Here is an 18,079-nt window from a genome sequence, read left to right as displayed (position 1 = left end):
AACTCTCTGAAACCTAAAACTAATTTTAAATAAACTTCTTTCTAGGCATCCACTCTCCCTAATCTTGCAAGAAAATTTCAAATAACTTGTTGAAATGATGCATTCACCCCTATCCTGAAACTAAATTTAAAACAACTTTTTTGCAGTAACACACTCACATTTTTCATAAAACAAACCCATTTTTTTTTCAGGAATCAACTCTCTGGAACCTAAAATGAATTAAAAAAAACATCTTTCTAGGCGTCCACTCTCCCTAATTGTGCAAGAACATTTCAATTAACATGTTGAAATACTGCAATCACCCTTATCCTGAAACTAAATTTAAATAAACTTTTTTGCAGTAACAAACACATTATTCATAAAACGAAAACACTTTTTTTCAGGAATCCACTCTTTGAAACCTTCTACTCATTTTTTTAAAATTTCTTTCTAGGCATCCACTTTCCCTAATCTTGCAAGAAAATTTCAATTAACTTGTTGAAATGATGCATTCACGCCTATCCTGAAACAAAATTTAAATCAACTTTTTTGCAGTAACACACTCACATTTTTCATAAAACAAACACATTTTTTTTTCAGGAGTCCAGTCTCTGGAACCTAAAACTAATTTTTAAAAAACATATTTCTAGGCATCCACTCTCCCTAATCTTGCAAGAACATTTTAATTAACTTGTTGAAATATTGCAATCACCGTTATCCAAAAACGAAATTTAAATCAAATTTTTTGCACTAACACACTCACATTTTTCATAAAAAAACTAAATTTTTTTTCAGGAATCTACTCTCTGAAACCTAAAACTAGGTTTAAATAAAGTTCTTTCGAGGCATCCACTCTCCCTAATCTTGCAAGAGAATTTCAAATAACTTGTTGAAATGATGCATTCACGCCTAACCTGAAACTAAATTTAAAACAACTTTTTTGCAGTAACACACTCACATTTTTCATAAAACAAACACATTTTTTTCAGGAATCTACTCTCTGAAACCTACTACTCATTTTTTTTAAATTTCTTTCTAGGCATCCCTCTCCCTAATCTTGCAAGAAAATGTCAATTAACTTGTTGAAATAATGCATTCACGCCTAACCTGAAACTAAATTTAAATTAACTTTTTTGCAGTAACACACTCACATTTTTCATAAAACAAACACATTTTTTCAGGAATATACTCTCTGAAACCTACTACTCATTTTTTTTAAATTTCTTTCTAGGCATCCCTCTCCCTAATCTTGCAAGAAAATGTCAATTAACTTGTTGAAATAATGCCTAACCCGAAACTAAATTTAAATTAACTTTTTTGCAGTAACACACTCACATTTTTCATAAAACAAGCAATTATTTTTTCAGGAATCCACTCACTGGAACCTAAAACTAAGTTTTTAAAAAACATCTTTCTAGGCATCCACTCTCCCTAATTTTGCAAGAAAATTTCAATTAACTTGTTGAAATACTGCAATCACCCTTATCCTGAAACTAAATTTAAATCAACTTTTTTGCAGTAACACAAACACATTTTTTATAAAATGAACAGATCTTTTTTTCAGGAATAAACTCTCTGAAACCTAAAACTAATTTTAAATAAACTTCTTTCTAGGCATCCACTCTCCCTAATCTTGCAAGAAAATGTCAATTAACTTGTTGAAATAATGCATTCACGCCTAACCTGAAACTAAATTTAAATTAACTTTTTTGCAGTAACACACTCACATTTTTCATAAAACAAATACATTTTTTTTCAGGAATCTACTCTCTGAAACCTACTACTCATTTTTTTTAAATTTCTTTCTAGGCATCCCTCTCCCTAATCTTGCAAGAAAATGTCAATTAACTTGTTGAAATTATGCATTCACGCCGAACCTGAAACTAAATTTAAATTAACTTTTTTGCAGTAACACACTCACATTTTTCATAAAACAAGCAATTATTTTTTCAGGAATCCACTCACTGGAACCTAAAACTAATTTTTAAAAAACATCTTTCTAGGCATCCACTCTCCCTAATTTTGCAAGAAAATTTCAGTTAACTTGTTGAAATACTGCAATCACCCTTATCCTGAAACTAAATTTAAATCAACTTTTTTGCAGTAACACAAACACATTTTTTATAAAATGAACAGATTTTTTTTCAGGAATAAACTCTCTGAAACCTAAAACTAATTTAAAAAAAACTTCTTTCTAGGCATCCACTCTCCCTAATCTTGCAAGAAAATGACAATTAACTTGTTGAAATAATGCATTCACGCCTATCCTGTAACTAAATTTAAATCAACTATTTTGCAGTAACAAACTCACATTTTTCATAAAACAAACACATTTTTTTCAGGAATCCACTCTCTGAAACCTTCTACTCATTTTTTTTAAATTTCTTTCTAGGTATCCACTCTCCCTAATCTTGCAAGAAAATTTCAATTAAGTTGTTGAAATGATGCATTCACGCCTATCCTGAAACTAAATTTAAATCAACTTTTTTGCAGTAACACACTCACATTTTTCATAAAACGAACACACTTTTTTTCAGGAATCCACTCTATGAAACCTTCGACTAAGTTTTTAAAAAATGCCTTTCTAGGAATCCACTCTCCCTAATCTTGCAAGAAAATTTCAATTAACTTGTTGAAATATTGCAATCACCCTTATCCAAAAACGAAATTTGAAAAACAACTTTTTTGCAGTAACACACTCACATTTTTCATAAAACAAACCCATTTGTTTTTTCAGGAATCAACTCTCTGGAACCTAAAATGATTTTTTAAAAAACATCTTTCTAGGCCTCCACTCTCCCTAATCGTGCAAGAACATTTCAATTAACTTGTTGAAATACAGCAATCACCCTTATCCTGAAACTAAATTTAAATCAACTTTTTTGCAGTAACACAAACACATTTTTAATAAAATGAACAGATTTTTTTTCAGGAATAAACTCTCTGAAACCTAAAACTAATTTTAAATAAACTTCTTTCTAGGCATCCACTCTCCCTAATCTTGCAAGAAAATGACAATTAACTTGTTGAAATAATGCATTCACGCCTATCCTGAAACTAAATTTAAATCAACTTTTTTGCAGTAACACACTCACATTTTTCATAAAACGAACACACTTTTTTTCAGGAATCCACTCTATGAAACCTATGACTAAGTTCTTAAAAAATGTCTTTCAAGGCATCCACTCCCCCTAATCTTTTAAGAAAATTTCAATAAACTTGTTGAAATATTGCAATCACCCTTATCCAAAAACGAAATTTGAAAAACAACTTTTTTGCAGTAACACACTCACATTTTTCATAAAACAAACCCATTTTTTTCAGGAATCAACTCTCTGGAACCTAAAATGAATTATTAAAAAACATCTTTCTAGGCATCCACTCTCCCTAGTCTTGCAAGAAAATTTCAATTAACTTGTTGAAATGATGCATTCACGCCTATCCTGAAACAAAATTTAAAAATCAACTTTTTTGCAGTAACAAACTCACAATTTTCATAAAACAAACACATTTTTTTCGGGAATCCACTCTCTGAAACCTTCTACTCATTTTTTTTCTAGGTATCCACTCTCCCTAATCTTGCAAGAAAATTTCAATTAACTTGTTGAAATGATGCATTCACGCCTATCCTGAAACGAAATTTAAATCAACTTTTTTGCAGTAACACACTCACATTTTTCATAAAACAAACAATTTTTTTTTTCAGGAGTCCACTCTCTGGAACCTAAAACTAATTTAAAAAAAACATATTTCTAGGGATCCACTCTCCCTAATCTTGCAAGAAAATTTTAATTAACTTGTTGAAATATTGCAATCACCCTTATCCAAAAACGAAATTTTAATCAAATTTTTTGCACTAACACACTCACATTTTTCATAAAACAAACTAATTTTTTTCAGGAATCTACTCTCTGAAACCTAAAACTAGGTTTAAATAAAGTTCTTTCTAGTCATCCACGCTCCCTAATCTTGCAAGAAAATTTCAAATAACTTGTTGAAATGATGCATTCACGCCTATCCTGAAACTAAATTTAAAACAACTTTTTTGCAGTAACAAACACATTATTCATAAAACGAAAACACTTTTTTTTCAGGAATCCACTCTCTGAAACCTTCTACTCATTTTTTTAAAATTTCTTTCTAGGCATCCACTTTCCCTAATCTTGCAAGAAAATTTCAATTAACTTGTTGAAATGATGCATTCACGCCTATCCTGAAACAAAATTTAAATCAACTTTTTTGCAGTAACACACTCACATTTTTCATAAAACAAACACATTTTTTTTTCAGGAGTCCAGTCTCTGGAACCTAAAACTAATTTTTAAAAAACATATTTCTAGGCATCCACTCTCCCTAATCTTGCAAGAACATTTTAATTAACTTGTTGAAATATTGCAATCACCCTTATCCAAAAACGAAATTTAAATCAAATTTTTTGCACTAACACACTCACATTTTTCATAAAACAAACTAATTTTTTTTCAGGAATCTACTCTCTGAAACCTAAAACTAGGTTTAAATAAAGTTCTTTCGAGGCATCCACTCTCCCTAATCTTGCAAGAGAATTTCAAATAACTTGTTGAAATGATGCATTCACGCCTAACCTGAAACTAAATTTAAAACAACTTTTTTGCAGTAACACACTCACATTTTTCATAAAACAAACACATTTTTTTCAGGAATCTACTCTCTGAAACCTACTACTCATTTTTTTTAAATTTCTTTCTAGGCATCCCTCTCCCTAATCTTGCAAGAAAATGTCAATTAACTTGTTGAAATAATGCATTCACGCCTAACCTGAAACTAAATTTAAATTAACTTTTTTGCAGTAACACACTCACATTTTTCATAAAACAAACACATTTTTTTCAGGAATCTACTCTCTGAAACCTACTACTCATTTTTTTTAAATTTCTTTCTAGGCATCCCTCTCCCTAATCTTGCAAGAAAATGTCAATTAACTTGTGAAATAATGCCTAACCTGAAACTAAATTTAAATTAACTTTTTTGCAGTAACACACTCACATTTTTCATAAAACAAGCAATTATTTTTTCAGGAATCCACTCACTGGAACCTAAAACTAAGTTTTTAAAAAACATCTTTCTAGGCATCCACTCTCCCTAATTTTGCAAGAAAATTTCAATTAACTTGTTGAAATACTGCAATCACCCTTATCCTGAAACTAAATTTAAATCAACTTTTTTGCAGTAACACAAACACATTTTTTATAAAATGAACAGATCTTTTTTTCAGGAATAAACTCTCTGAAACCTAAAACTAATTTTAAATAAACTTCTTTCTAGGCATCCACTCTCCCTAATCTTGCAAGAAAATGTCAATTAACTTGTTGAAATAATAAATTCACGCCTAACCTGAAACTAAATTTAAATTAACTTTTTTGCAGTAACACACTCACATTTTTCATAAAACAAATACATTTTTTTTCAGGAATCTACTCTCTGAAACCTACTACTCATTTTTTTTACATTTCTTTCTAGGCATCCACTCTCCCTAATTTTGCAAGAAAATTTCAATTAACTTGTTGAAATACTGCAATCACCCTTATCCTGAAACTAAATTTAAATCAACTTTTTTGCAGTAACACAAACACATTTTTTATAAAATGAACAGATTTTTTTTCAGGAATAAACTCTCTGAAACCTAAAACTAATTTTAAATAAACTTCTTTCTAGGCATCCACTCTCCCTAATCTTGCAAGAAAATTTCAAATAACTTGTTGAAATGATGCATTCACCCCTATCCTGAAACTAAATTTAAAACAACTTTTTTGCAGTAACACACTCACATTTTTCATAAAACAAACCCATTTTTTTTTTCAGGAATCAACTCTCTGGAACCTAAAATGAATTAAAAAAAACATCTTTCTAGGCATCCACTCTCCCTAATTGTGCAAGAACATTTCAATTAACATGTTGAAATACTGCAATCACCCTTATCCTGAAACTAAATTTAAATAAACTTTTTTGCAGTAACAAACACATTATTCATAAAACGAAAACACTTTTTTTTCAGGAATCCACTCTCTGAAACCTTCTACTCATTTTTTTAAAATTTCTTTCTAGGCATCCACTTTCCCTAATCTTGCAAGAAAATTTCAATTAACTTGTTGAAATGATGCATTCACGCCTATCCTGAAACAAAATTTAAATCAACTTTTTTGCAGTAACACACTCACATTTTTCATAAAACAAACACATTTTTTTTTCAGGAGTCCAGTCTCTGGAACCTAAAACTAATTTTTAAAAAACGTATTTCTAGGCATCCACTCTCCCTAATCTTGCAAGAACATTTTAATTAACTTGTTGAAATATTGCAATCACCCTTACCCAAAAACGAAGTTTAAATCAAATTTTTTGCACTAACACACTCACATTTTTCATAAAACAAACTAAATTTTTTTTCAGGAATCTACTCTCTGAAACCTAAAACTAGGTTTAAATAAAGTTCTTTCGAGGCATCCACTCTCCCTAATCTTGCAAGAGAATTTCAAATAACTTGTTGAAATGATGCATTCACGCCTAACCTGAAACTAAATTTAAAACAACTTTTTTGCAGTAACACACTCACATTTTTCATAAAACAAACACATTTTTTTCAGGAATCTACTCTCTGAAACCTACTACTCATTTTTTTTAAATTTCTTTCTAGGCATCCCTCTCCCTAATCTTGCAAGAAAATGTCAATTAACTTGTTGAAATAATGCATTCACGCCTAACCTGAAACTAAATTTAAATTAACTTTTTTGCAGTAACACACTCACATTTTTCATAAAACAAACACATTTTTTCAGGAATCTACTCTCTGAAACCTACTACTCATTTTTTTAAAATTTCTTTCTAGGCATCCCTCTCCCTAATCTTGCAAGAAAATGTCAATTAACTTGTTGAAATAATGCCTAACCCGAAACTAAATTTAAATTAACTTTTTTGCAGTAACACACTCACATTTTTCATAAAACAAGCAATTATTTTTTCAGGAATCCACTCACTGGAACCTAAAACTAAGTTTTTAAAAAACATCTTTCTAGGCATCCACTCTCCCTAATTTTGCAAGAAAATTTCAATTAACTTGTTGAAATACTGCAATCACCCTTATCCTGAAACTAAATTTAAATCAACTTTTTTGCAGTAACACAAACACATTTTTTATAAAATGAACAGATCTTTTTTTCGTGAATAAACTCTCTGAAACCTAAAACTAATTTTAAATAAACTTCTTTCTAGGCATCCACTCTCCCTAATCTTGCAAGAAAATGTCAATTAACTTGTTGAAATAATGCATTCACGCCTAACCTGAAACTAAATTTAAATTAACTTTTTTGCAGTAACACACTCACATTTTTCATAAAACAAATACATTTTTTTTCAGGAATCTACTCTCTGAAACCTACTACTCATTTTTTTTAAATTTCTTTCTAGGCATCCCTCTCCCTAATCTTGCAAGAAAATGTCAATTAACTTGTTGAAATTATGCATTCACGCCGAACCTGAAACTAAATTTAAATTAACTTTTTTGCAGTAACACACTCACATTTTTCATAAAACAAGCAATTATTTTTTCAGGAATCCACTCACTGGAACCTAAAACTAATTTTTAAAAAACATCTTTCTAGGCATCCACTCTCCCTAATTTTGCAAGAAAATTTCAATTAACTTGTTGAAATACTGCAATCACCCTTATCCTGAAACTAAATTTAAATCAACTTTTTTGCAGTAACACAAACACATTTTTTATAAAATGAACAGATTTTTTTTCAGGAATAAACTCTCTGAAACCTAAAACTAATTTAAAAAAAACTTCTTTCTAGGCATCCACTCTCCCTAATCTTGCAAGAAAATGACAATTAACTTGTTGAAATAATGCATTCACGCCTATCCTGTAACTAAATTTAAATCAACTATTTTGCAGTAACAAACTCACATTTTTCATAAAACAAACACATTTTTTTCAGGAATCCACTCTCTGAAACCTTCTACTCATTTTTTTTAAATTTCTTTCTAGGTATCCACTCTCCCTAATCTTGCAAGAAAATTTCAATTAACTTGTTGAAATGATGCATTCACGCCTATCCTGAAACTAAATTTAAATCAACTTTTTTGCAGTAACACACTCACATTTTTCATAAAACGAACACACTTTTTTTCAGGAATCCACTCTATGAAACCTTCGACTAAGTTTTTAAAAAATGCCTTTCTAGGAATCCACTCTCCCTAATCTTGCAAGAAAATTTCAATTAACTTGTTGAAATATTGCAATCACCCTTATCCAAAAACGAAATTTGAAAAACAACTTTTTTGCAGTAACACACTCACATTTTTCATAAAACGAACACACTTTTTTTCAGGAATCCACTCTATGAAACCTTCGACTAAGTTTTTAAAAAATGCCTTTCTAGGAATCCACTCTCCCTAATCTTGCAAGAACATTTCAATTAACTTGTTGAAATACAGCAATCACCCTTATCCTGAAACTAAATTTAAATCAACTTTTTTGCAGTAACACAAACACATTTTTAATAAAATGAACAGATTTTTTTTCAGGAATAAACTCTCTGAAACCTAAAACTAATTTTAAATAAACTTCTTTCTAGGCATCCACTCTCCCTAATCTTGCAAGAAAATGACAATTAACTTGTTGAAATAATGCATTCACGCCTATCCTGAAACTAAATTTAAATCAACTTTTTTGCAGTAACACACTCACATTTTTCATAAAACGAACACACTTTTTTTCAGGAATCCACTCTATGAAACCTACGACTAAGTTTTTAAAAAATGTCTTTCAAGGCATCCACTCCCCCTAATCTTTTAAGAAAATTTCAATAAACTTGTTGAAATATTGCAATCACCCTTATCCAAAAACGAAATTTGAAAAACAACTTTTTTGCAGTAACACACTCACATTTTTCATAAAACAAACCCATTTTTTTCAGGAATCAACTCTCTGGAACCTAAAATGAATTATTAAAAAACATCTTTCTAGGCATCCACTCTCCCTAGTCTTGCAAGAAAATTTCAATTAACTTGTTGAAATGATGCATTCACGCCTATCCTGAAACAAAATTTAAAAATCAACTTTTTTGCAGTAACAAACTCACATTTTTCATAAAACAAACACATTTTTTTCAGGAATCCACTCTCTGAAACCTTCTACTCATTTTTTTTCTAGGTATCCACTCTCCCTAATCTTGCAAGAAAATTTCAATTAACTTGTTGAAATGATGCATTCACGCCTATCCTGAAACGAAATTTAAATCAACTTTTTTGCAGTAACACACTCACATTTTTCATAAAACAAACAATTTTTTTTTCAGGAGTCCACTCTCTGGAACCTAAAACTAATTTAAAAAAAACATATTTCTAGGGATCCACTCTCCCTAAACTTGCAAGAAAATTTTAATTAACTTGTTGAAATATTGCAATCACCCTTATCCAAAAACGAAATTTAAATCAAATTTTTTGCACTAACACACTCACATTTTTCATAAAACAAACTAATTTTTTTCAGGAATCTACTCTCTGAAACCTAAAACTAGGTTTAAATAAAGTTCTTTCTAGTCATCCATGCTCCCTAATCTTGCAAGAAAATTTCAAATAACTTGTTGAAATGATGCATTCACGCCTATCCTGAAACTAAATTTAAAACAACTTTTTTGCAGTAACACACTCACATTTTTCATAAAACAAACCCATTTTTTTTTTCAGGAATCAACTCTCTGGAACCTAAAATGAATTAAAAAAAACATCTTTCTAGGCATCCACTCTCCCTCATTGTGCAAGAACATTTCAATTAACATGTTGAAATACTGCAATCACCCTTATCCTGAAACTAAATTTAAATAAACTTTTTTGCAGTAACACACACACATTATTCATAAAACAAGCACACTTTTTTCAGGAATCCACTCTCTGAAACCTTCTACTAATTTTTTATAAATTTCTTTCTAGGCACCCACTCTCCCTAATCTTGCAAGAAAATTTCAATTAACTTGTTGAAATGATGCATTCACGCCTATCCTGAAACAAAATTTAAATCAACTTTTTTGCAGTAACACACTCACATTTTTCATAAAACAAGCACATTTTTTTTCAGGAGTCCACTCTCTGGAACCTAAAACTAATTTTTAAAAAACATATTTCTAGGCATCCACTCTCCCTAATCTTGCAAGAACATTTTAATTAACTTGTTGAAATATTGCAATCACCCTTATCCAAAAACAAAATTTAAATCAAATTTTTTGCACTAACACACTCACATTTTTCATAAAACAAACTAATTTTTTTTCAGGAATCTACTCTCTGAAACCTAAAACTAGGTTTAAATAAAGTTCTTTCGAGGCATCCACTCTCCCTAATCTTGCAAGAGAATTTCAAATAACTTGTTGAAATGATGCATTCACGCCTAACCTGAAACTAAATTTAAAACAACTTTTTTGCAGTAACACACTCACATTTTTCATAAAACAAACACATTTTTTTCAGGAATCTACTCTCTGAAACCTACTACTCATTTTTTTTTAAATTTCTTTCTAGGCATCCCTCTCCCTAATCTTGCAAGAAAATGTCAATTAACTTGTTGAAATAATGCCTAACCTGAAACTAAATTTAAATTAACTTTTTTGCAGTAACACACTCACATTTTTCATGAAACAAGCAATTATTTTTTCAGGAATCCACTCACTGGAACCTAAAACTAAGTTTTTAAAAAACATCTTTCTAGGCATCCACTCTCCCTAATTTTGCAAGAAAATTTCAATTAACTTGTTGAAATACTGCAATCACCCTTATCCTGAAACTAAATTTAAATCAACTTTTTTGCAGTAACACAAACACATTTTGTATAAAATGAACAGATCTTTTTTTCAGGAATAAACTCTCTGAAACCTAAAACTAATTTTAAATAAACTTCTTTCTAGGCATCCACTCTCCCTAATCTTGCAAGAAAATGTCACTTAACTTGTTGAAATAATAAATTCACGCATAACCTGAAACTAAATTTAAATTAACTTTTTTGCAGTAACACACTCACATTTTTCATAAAACAAATACATTTTTTTTCAGGAATCTACTCTCTGAAACCTACTACTCATTTTTTTTACATTTCTTTCTAGGCATCCCTCTCCCTAATCTTGCAAGAAAATGTCAATTAACTTGTTGAAATTATGCATTCACGCCGAACCTGAAACTAAATTTAAATTAACTTTTTTGCAGTAACACACTCACATTTTTCATAAAACAAGCAATTATTTTTTCAGGAATCCACTCACTGGAACCTAAAACTAATTTTTAAAAAACATCTTTCTAGGCATCCACTCTCCCTAATTTTGCAAGAAAATTTCAATTAACTTGTTGAAATACTGCAATCACCCTTATCCTGAAACTAAATTTAAATCAACTTTTTTGCAGTAACACAAACACATTTTTTATAAAATGAACAGATTTTTTTTCAGGAATAAACTCTCTGAAACCTAAAACTAATTTTAAATAAACTTCTTTCTAGGCATCCACTCTCCCTAATCTTGCAAGAAAATTTCAAATAACTTGTTGAAATGATGCATTCACGCCTATCCTGAAACTAAATTTAAAACAACTTTTTTGCAGTAACACACTCACATTTTTCATAAAACAAACCCATTTTTTTTTTCAGGAATCAACTCTCTGGAACCTAAAATGAATAAAAAAAAACATCTTTCTAGGCATCCACTCTCCCTAATTGTGCAAGAACATTTCAATTAACATGTTGAAATACTGCAATCACCCTTATCCTGAAACTAAATTTAAATAAACTTTTTTGCAGTAACAAACACATTTTTCATAAAACAAACACATTTTTATTCAGGAATCCACTCTCTGAATCCTTCTACTCATTTTTTAAAAATTTCTTTCAAGGCATCCACTCTCCCTAATCTTGCAAGAAAATTTGAATTAACTTGTTGAAATATTTCATCACCCTTATCCAAAAACGAAATTTAAATCAACTTTTTTGCAATAACACACTCACATTTTTCATAAAACAAACCCATTTTTTTCAGGAATCAACTGTATGGAACCTAAAATGAATTTGTAAAAAACATCTTTCTAGGCATCCACTCTCCCTAATCTTGCAAGAAAATTTCAATTAACTTGTTGAAATGATGCATTCACGCCTATCCTGAAACGAAATTTAAAAATCAACTTTTTTGCAGTAACACACTCACATTTTTCATAAAACAAACACATTTCTTTCAGGAATCCACTCTCTGAAACCTTCTACTCATTTTTTTTAAATTTCTTTCTAGGCATCCACTCTTCCTAATCTTGCAAGAAAATTTCAATTAACTTGTTGAAATGATGCATTCACGCCTATCCTGAAACAAAATTTAAATCAACTTTTTTGCAGTAACACACTCACATTTTTCATAAAACAAACACATTTTTTTTTCAGGAGTCCACTCTCTGGAACCTAAAACTAATTTTTAAAAAACATATTTCTAGGCATCCACTCTCCCTAATCTTGCAAGAACATTTTAATTAACTTGTTGAAATATTGCAATCACCCTTATCCAAAAACGAAATTTAAATCACATTTTTTGCACTAACACACTCACATTTTTCATAAAACAAACTAAATTTTTTTTCAGGAATCTACTCTCTGAAACCTAAAACTAGGTTTAAATAAAGTTCTTTCGAGGCATCCACCCTCCCTAATCTTGCAAGAGAATTTCAAATAACTTGTTGAAATGATGCATTCACGCCTAACCTGAAACTAAATTTAAAACAACTTTTTTGCAGTAACACACTCACATTTTTCATAAAACAAACACATTTTTTTTTCAGGAGTCCACTCTCTGAAACCTACTACTCATTTTTTTTACATTTCTTTCTAGGCATCCCTCTCCCTAATCTTGCAAGAAAATGTCAATTAACTTGTTGAAATTATGCATTCACGCCGAACCTGAAACTAAATTTAAATTAACTTTTTTGCAGTAACACACTCACATTTTTCATAAAACAAGCAATTATTTTTTCAGGAATCCACTCACTGGAACCTAAAACTAATTTTTAAAAAACATCTTTCTAGGCATCCACTCTCCCTAATTTTGCAAGAAAATTTCAATTAACTTGTTGAAATACTGCAATCACCCTTATCCTGAAACTAAATTTAAATCAACTTTTTTGCAGTAACACAAACACATTTTTTATAAAATGAACAGATTTTTTTTCAGGAATAAACTCTCTGAAACCTAAAACTAATTTTAAATAAACTTCTTTCTAGGCATCCACTCTCCCTAATCTTGCAAGAAAATTTCAAATAACTTGTTGAAATGATGCATTCACGCCTATCCTGAAACTAAATTTAAAACAACTTTTTTGCAGTAACACACTCACATTTTTCATAAAACAAACCCATTTTTTTTTTCAGGAATCAACTCTCTGGAACCTAAAATGAATAAAAAAAAACATCTTTCTAGGCATCCACTCTCCCTAATTGTGCAAGAACATTTCAATTAACATGTTGAAATACTGCAATCACCCTTATCCTGAAACTAAATTTAAATAAACTTTTTTGCAGTAACAAACACATTTTTCATAAAACAAACACATTTTTATTCAGGAATCCACTCTCTGAATCCTTCTACTCATTTTTTAAAAATTTCTTTCAAGGCATCCACTCTCCCTAATCTTGCAAGAAAATTTGAATTAACTTGTTGAAATATTTCATCACCCTTATCCAAAAACGAAATTTAAATCAACTTTTTTGCAATAACACACTCACATTTTTCATAAAACAAACCCATTTTTTTCAGGAATCAACTGTATGGAACCTAAAATGAATTTGTAAAAAACATCTTTCTAGGCATCCACTCTCCCTAATCTTGCAAGAAAATTTCAATTAACTTGTTGAAATGATGCATTCACGCCTATCCTGAAACGAAATTTAAAAATCAACTTTTTTGCAGTAACACACTCACATTTTTCATAAAACAAACACATTTCTTTCAGGAATCCACTCTCTGAAACCTTCTACTCATTTTTTTTAAATTTCTTTCTAGGCATCCACTCTTCCTAATCTTGCAAGAAAATTTCAATTAACTTGTTGAAATGATGCATTCACGCCTATCCTGAAACAAAATTTAAATCAACTTTTTTGCAGTAACACACTCACATTTTTCATAAAACAAACACATTTTTTTTTCAGGAGTCCACTCTCTGGAACCTAAAACTAATTTTTAAAAAACATATTTCTAGGCATCCACTCTCCCTAATCTTGCAAGAACATTTTAATTAACTTGTTGAAATATTGCAATCACCCTTATCCAAAAACGAAATTTAAATCACATTTTTTGCACTAACACACTCACATTTTTCATAAAACAAACTAAATTTTTTTTCAGGAATCTACTCTCTGAAACCTAAAACTAGGTTTAAATAAAGTTCTTTCGAGGCATCCACCCTCCCTAATCTTGCAAGAGAATTTCAAATAACTTGTTGAAATGATGCATTCACGCCTAACCTGAAACTAAATTTAAAACAACTTTTTTGCAGTAACACACTCACATTTTTCATAAAACAAACACATTTTTTTTTCAGGAGTCCACTCTCTGGAACCTAAAACTAATTTTTAAAAAACATATTTCTAGGCATCCACTCTCCCTAATCTTGCAAGAACATTTTAATTAACTTGTTGAAATATTGCAATCACCCTTATCCAAAAACGAAATTTAAATCAAATTTTTTGCACTAACACACTCACATTTTTCATAAAACAAACTACATTTTTTTTCAGGAATCTACTCTCTGAAACCTAAAACTAGGTTTAAATAAAGTTCTTTCGAGGCATCCACTCTCCCTAATCTTGCAAGAGAATTTCAAATAACTTGTTGAAATGATGCATTCACGCCTAACCTGAAACTAAATTTAAAACAACTTTTTTGCAGTAACACACTCACATTTTTCATAAAAAAAATTTTTTTCAGGAATTCACTCTCTGAAACCTTCTGCTAATTTTTTTTAAATGTCTTTCTAGGCATCCACTCTCTCTAATCTTGCAAGAAAATTTCAATTAACTTGTTGAAATGATGCATTCACGCCTATCCTGAAAGGAAATTTAAAAATCAACTTTTTTGCAGTAACAAACTCACATTTTTCATAAAACAAACACATTTTTTTCAGGAATCCACTCTCTGAAACCTTCTACTCATTTTTTTAAAATTTCTTTCTAGGTATCCACTCTCCCTAATCTTGCAAGAAAATGTCAATTAACTTGTTGAAATAATGCCTAACCCGAAACTAAATTTAAATTAACTTTTTTGCAGTAACACACTCACATTTTTCATAAAACAAGCAATTATTTTTTCAGGAATCCACTCACTGGAACCTAAAACTAAGTTTTTAAAAAACATCTTTCTAGGCATCCACTCTCCCTAATTTTGCAAGAAAATTTCAATTAACTTGTTGAAATACTGCAATCACCCTTATCCTGAAACTAAATTTAAATCAACTTTTTTGCAGTAACACAAACACATTTTTTATAAAATGAACAGATCTTTTTTTCACGAATAAACTCTCTGAAACCTAAAACTAATTTTAAATAAACTTCTTTCTAGGCATCCACTCTCCCTAATCTTGCAAGAAAATGTCAATTAACTTGTTGAAATAATGCATTCACGCCTAACCTGAAACTAAATTTAAATTAACTTTTTTGCAGTAACACACTCACATTTTTCATAAAACAAATACATTTTTTTTCAGGAATCTACTCTCTGAAACCTACTACTCATTTTTTTTAAATTTCTTTCTAGGCATCCCTCTCCCTAATCTTGCAAGAAAATGTCAATTAACTTGTTGAAATTATGCATTCACGCCGAACCTGAAACTAAATTTAAATTAACTTTTTTGCAGTAACACACTCACATTTTTCATAAAACAAGCAATTATTTTTTCAGGAATCCACTCACTGGAACCTAAAACTAATTTTTAAAAAACATCTTTCTAGGCATCCACTCTCCCTAATTTTGCAAGAAAATTTCAATTAACTTGTTGAAATACTGCAATCACCCTTATCCTGAAACTAAATTTAAATCAACTTTTTTGCAGTAACACAAACACATTTTTTATAAAATGAACAGATTTTTTTTCAGGAATAAACTCTCTGAAACCTAAAACTAATTTAAAAAAAACTTCTTTCTAGGCATCCACTCTCCCTAATCTTGCAAGAAAATGACAATTAACTTGTTGAAATAATGCATTCACGCCTATCCTGTAACTAAATTTAAATCAACTATTTTGCAGTAACAAACTCACATTTTTCATAAAACAAACACATTTTTTTCAGGAATCCACTCTCTGAAACCTTCTACTCATTTTTTTTAAATTTCTTTCTAGGTATCCACTCTCCCTAATCTTGCAAGAAAATTTCAATTAACTTGTTGAAATGATGCATTCACGCCTATCCTGAAACTAAATTTAAATCAACTTTTTTGCAGTAACACACTCACATTTTTCATAAAACGAACACACTTTTTTTCAGGAATCCACTCTATGAAACCTTCGACTAAGTTTTTAAAAAATGCCTTTCTAGGAATCCACTCTCCCTAATCTTGCAAGAAAATTTCAATTAACTTGTTGAAATATTGCAATCACCCTTATCCAAAAACGAAATTTGAAAAACAACTTTTTTGCAGTAACACACTCACATTTTTCATAAAACAAACCCATTTGTTTTTTCAGGAATCAACTCTCTGGAACCTAAAATGATTTTTTAAAAAACATCTTTCTAGGCCTCCACTCTCCCTAATCGTGCAAGAACATTTCAATTAACTTGTTGAAATACAGCAATCACCCTTATCCTGAAACTAAATTTAAATCAACTTTTTTGCAGTAACACAAACACATTTTTAATAAAATGAACAGATTTTTTTTCAGGAATAAACTCTCTGAAACCTAAAACTAATTTTAAATAAACTTCTTTCTAGGCATCCACTCTCCCTAATCTTGCAAGAAAATGACAATTAACTTGTTGAAATAATGCATTCACGCCTATCCTGAAACTAAATTTAAATCAACTTTTTTGCAGTAACACACTCACATTTTTCATAAAACAAACCCATTTTTCTCAGGAATCAACTCTCTGGAACCTAAAATGAATTATTAAAAAACATCTTTCTAGGCATCCACTCTCCCTAGTCTTGCAAGAAAATTTCAATTAACTTGTTGAAATGATGCATTCACGCCTATCCTGAAACAAAATTTAAAAATCAACTTTTTTGCAGTAACAAACTCACATTTTTCATAAAACAAACACATTTTTTTCAGGAATCCACTCTCTGAAACCTTCTACTCATTTTTTTTCTAGGTATCCACTCTCCCTAATCTTGCAAGAAAATTTCAATTAACTTGTTGAAATGATGCATTCACGCCTATCCTGAAACGAAATTTAAATCAACTTTTTTGCAGTAACACACTCACATTTTTCATAAAACAAACAATTTTTTTTTCAGGAGTCCACTCTCTGGAACCTAAAACTAATTTAAAAAAAACATATTTCTAGGGATCCACTCTCCCTAAACTTGCAAGAAAATTTTAATTAACTTGTTGAAATATTGCAATCACCCTTATCCAAAAACGAAATTTAAATCAAATTTTTTGCACTAACACACTCACATTTTTCATAAAACAAACTAATTTTTTTCAGGAATCTACTCTCTGAAACCTAAAACTAGGTTTAAATAAAGTTCTTTCTAGTCATCCACGCTCCCTAATCTTGCAAGAAAATTTCAAATAACTTGTTGAAATGATGCATTCACGCCTATCCTGAAACTAAATTTAAAACAACTTTTTTGCAGTAACACACTCACATTTTTCATAAAACAAACCCATTTTTTTTTTTCAGGAATCAACTCTCTGGAACCTAAAATGAATTAAAAAAAACATCTTTCTAGGCATCCACTCTCCCTCATTGTGCAAGAACATTTCAATTAACATGTTGAAATACTGCAATCACCCTTATCCTGAAACTAAATTTAAATAAACTTTTTTGCAGTAACACACACACATTATTCATAAAACAAGCACACTTTTTTCAGGAATCCACTCTCTG

This window comes from Lissotriton vulgaris, chromosome 2_2 (assembly GCF_964263255.1).
Source record: "Lissotriton vulgaris chromosome 2_2, aLisVul1.2, whole genome shotgun sequence".
NCBI lineage: Eukaryota > Metazoa > Chordata > Amphibia > Caudata > Salamandridae > Lissotriton > Lissotriton vulgaris.
This window is presented reverse-complemented; position numbering follows the sequence as displayed.